Source organism: Theropithecus gelada, unplaced genomic scaffold (genome assembly GCF_003255815.1).
Source record: "Theropithecus gelada isolate Dixy unplaced genomic scaffold, Tgel_1.0 HiC_scaffold_3659, whole genome shotgun sequence".
Lineage (NCBI taxonomy): Eukaryota > Metazoa > Chordata > Mammalia > Primates > Cercopithecidae > Theropithecus > Theropithecus gelada.
This window is the reverse complement of record NW_020260181.1, coordinates 1-4,338: the sequence shown is the minus strand read 5'-3', so window position 1 is coordinate 4,338 and position 4,338 is coordinate 1. Positions and strand designations below refer to the sequence as shown.

Here is a 4,338-nt window from a genome sequence, read left to right as displayed (position 1 = left end):
TTTATAGTATGATAGGTACTTAAACGATTTAAATGAAGTTAACCTGAATACAAGAGTTGACAGCTGACTTAGATAGCCAGGTGTATTTCTTTGTGAATTAAAATGTACCGCTTCTGAGAGTAACACACAATTAAAATATATCAGTAATTTCTTTTTCTATATGGCATGAATTGTTCCTTTCCAGAAAACAACCAGAACAGAGACAGAAAAGATACTAATAATAGAGAGTTGATAGTCAATGTTTAGTTCAAGAATGTTTCAAAGGAAGTGTGGTCCTAATTTGGATCAACATCTAATTGGTTCACTTAATTACTCTGTGCCAAGAGTAATTGATTTTAGACCTAGAAATAAAAACACATCTACAATCAGGGGAAACAAGTAATTTGGGCCCTTTAAATTGGAAGCAGGGTAAAGGTTGCTTCTAAAAAAGTGTGGAACATGAGTGAGGTTTTTATCTCCTATTTGAACTCTTATTTCAATATCCCTTCCAACCACAGTTATCACCATATTAAATACCAGTGTAATTTAGACCTTGATTATAAAATGCTCAGATTGCTGAAACAAATTGTTGTATTATCTATACAGAAAGCATCATGCACTTAGATACAATTAAAGATTTAGATACAGACATACATCTGAGATATTTCTGGATGGATTCCAGACCACTGCAATAAAACAAATAATGAAGCAAGTCACATGATTTTTTTAGTTTTCCAGTGCATATAAAAGTTATGTTACACAACACCATGGTCTATTAAGTGTGAAATAGCATTATGTCAAAAAAAAGTACATACCTTGTTAAAAATACTTTATTTCTAAAAAAATGCTAATAATCTTCTCAGTATTAAAAGAATAATAATCTTTTTGCTGGTGGAGAGTCTTGTTTCAATGTTGATGGCTGCTAACTGATTAGGGTGGTGGTTGCTGAAGGTTGGAATAGTTGTGGCAATGCTTTAAAATAACAGTGAAGTTTGCCACATTGCCACTCTTTTTTTCAAGACAAATTTTTTCATAATATGCAATGCTGTTTGATAGCATTTTACTCACAGTAAAATTGACTTCAGTTCTTTCAAAATTGGAGTCGATCCTCTCAAAACATGCTGCTGCTTTATCAGTTAAGTTTATGTCATATTCTNTTAAAAGTTCGTTTAATCTACATTGAAAGTCAATTGTTTAGTATAGCCACCTTCATCAATTATCTTAGCTGGATTTTCTGGATAATTTCCTGCTGCTTCTATATTAGTAATTGCTGTTTCTCCTTGTACCTTTATGCTATGGTGACAGCTTCTTCCCTTAAACCTCATGAACCAAATTCTGTTCACTTTAATTTTTTTTTCTCCATCTTCTACTCCCCTGTCAGCCTTAAAACAATTGAAGAGAGTTAGGGGCTTGCTCTGGATTAGGCTTACGGCTTAAGAAAACGTGGCTGGTTTGATCTATCCAGACCACTATAACTTTCTTCATATCAGCAATAAGGTCATTTTGCCTTTGTATTACTTATATGTTCACTGGAGTAGCACTTTTAATTGTCTTTAAGAATTTTTTCTTTATACCAACAACTTGGCCAATTGGTGCAAGAGGTCTTGAGTATCCACTATCTCAGCTTTTGACATGGCTTTCTCACTAAGCTTAATCATTTCTATCTTTTGACCTTTGATATAAAATGAGAGTCCTATAACTCTTCCTTTCATCTGAACACTTAGAAGCCATTGGAGGGTTATTAATTGGCCTAATTGTAATATTGTTGTATCTCAGAGAGTAGGGAGTCCCAAGGAGAGGGGAATGGATGGGGGAATGGTTGGTCTGCAGAGCAGTCAGTATATCCATAACATTTACAGACTAAGTTGGCTGTCTGATATAGGTGTGAATTGTGGATTCCCAAAACAATTGCAATAGTAACACCCAAGGTCACCTATCACATAACAGATAAAATAATAGTAAAACTTTGAAATATTGTAATAATATTTCAAAATTTGAAACAATGATAAAATTTTGAAATATTGTACCTATCACATAACAGATAAAATAATAATAAAAAGTTTGAAATATTGCAATAAATACTAAAATAGAAACAGACACATAAAGTGAGCACGTGATATTGAAAAAAAGGTGCCAATGGATTTGTTCATGCTGAGTTGTCACAAACCTTCAATTTATAAAATATGCTTTTTCTGCAAAGCACAATAAAGTGAAGCACAATACAGTGATTTCTGCCTATGCTAACTTTGTTAGAATCTTTGGGGTAACAACGATTCATAGGCATTATTTGTATAAAAGGCATGGTGTGATCTTTTATTCCAATAGAAGCAAGAATTGTTTATTGGTTTTTTGTTGTTTGTTTTTGAGATGAAGTTTCACTCTTGTTACCCAGGATGCAGTGCAATGGCACGGTCTCGACTCATTGCAACCTCCGCCTCACAGGTTCAAGAGATTCTCCTGCCTCAGCCTCCCAAGTAGCAGGGATTACAGGCGCATGCCACCACGCCCCACTAATTTTTGTGTTTTTGGTAAAGACGGGGTTTCACCATGTTGGCCAGGATGGTCTCAAACTCCTGACCTCAAGTGATTCACCCGCATCAGCCTCCCAAAGTGCTGAAATTAGTCATGAGCCACCGTGCCCGACTTGTTGTTGCTGCAGTTGTTGTTTTCCACATTGCTTCTGCTTTAAGTCTGTACGAGGGAGAAAAAACCTCCTTTTGCCTTAGTCCTTAGTGGTCTATAGATATCAATCAAATGTCTGCTTAGATAACAAATCATTCTTTCCCAATCTTCTTCTGTTAAAGTGCTTCAGCCACTTCTTAAAGCGCTTAATGTAAGAATGGGATACTTCATGTGCCATGAGAGGGTACACTGGGTTACGTTTCTTCAGCGACTATCAGTACAGGAGGTGGCATCTGCCCTGTGCAGCTTTGCAAACCTGAAAAGGGAACTTGCTTCTTCAGCAAAGTGAAATGCAAATGCCTTAAGATCCACAGATGCTAGCATCAGGCTCCTTATATCACAGTAAAAATCACTGTTAATGGCCACAGAAACATACCTAATTTTAATTTTAATTTAACTCCTAATTCAAATATGTAGAGAATATTTTATGCTAAAATAGCACATTATTCCAAAATATGACATACTAAGACACATCATGTTCTGGGTGTCTCAGGGTGGATTCCATACACTCATTATTCACCATTTCACTTCACTTAGAGCTGTGGCTGGGTGAGTGGGAATATATGGTTTTTTTTTTCTGTCTTCGGGGTGTCCACAATGACATTCACCACCATTTTCTCTATTCTAGAAACTAAATTGTTTCCTGGCAAAGGAAATACGAGCATCTGTGTTCAGAGCAAGGAACTCCTGCACCTCCTCACTGTCAGTGATCTCCAGAATGGCACAGAGTCGCTTTAGGAATTATTCTAGGAGGCTCTTACGGATTTCTACTCTGTCACTGTCCATGTTTCCAAATGGAAGATCTGGAAAGAGCTTTTTAGGATCCTTCACATTTTTAATGAACTTTCATAGATCCGGTTTCTTCTCCTGACGACCTGCAGATTCAAGAACCCGATAGTGATGATTCAGTGTGGCAGGCCAGCTGCTGCAGGCTGCTGCTGTTGTCACCGTCAAGGGCTGTCTCATATTTCACAGTACAGAGTGTGCATGGGTGGAATCCGGTGCCACTGTGCTCTCAGACTGTAACGGTGCCAGTGATTTGAAGGTTCTGGATGACAACTGGGCCATCTGTACCACTTAGGGGCTCAAAGTTGAAGGTGGCTAAGCTGAGAGGACCAGGTGGAGAAGAGGAAAGCACAATTGGTGGCAGACTAGGATCAAGGTAGCTCACATCATTGGCGAGATCCTTTTCTAAGCATGAGGGCTGTGAGGAGCAGGTCTTTCCCGGCCCCTCCAGCAAAGCTGTAACGGAGGTGGTAACATCTCCCTGTTCTATCTCCTTGTCTGCTGCGTCAATCTGGATCTCTTGGCAGAAGTTCAGTGTGGAGACAGGCAGGCCTGTCTCTGTTTCTGTCCCTGGACCCTCCTCAGCCTCTTCTCCTTCAGCCTCTCTCCTTCCCTCACCATCTTTGGGTTCCAGAGCCTGGGAACCCTCTAGGGCACACAGGGCATCCTGAATCCTGACAGAGAGAAAGTGGCCTGGAGTCATGAGCATGATGGTTTCTAAGCCTAGTTCAGACAGCGGAGACTCCAGCTCTGAGTCTTCACATAAGAACAGGGGGCCTCAAATATTTGGCTGTAGGAAATGAGTTGTTTCCTACTTTTCTTTTTTCAGACATCCCACCCAAATTTCCCCTACAGCTTGTGTGGCCTTCTTCAACCTCTGAGGAGGGGCCT

General features: G+C 39.1%; 1 pseudogene; it reads right to left on the bottom strand.

The window, feature by feature from the left end:
• Positions 1-3,194: 3,194 nt before the first annotated feature.
• LOC112617721 lies at positions 3,195-4,331 on the bottom strand (annotated as a pseudogene).
• Positions 4,332-4,338: the final 7 nt, after the last annotated feature.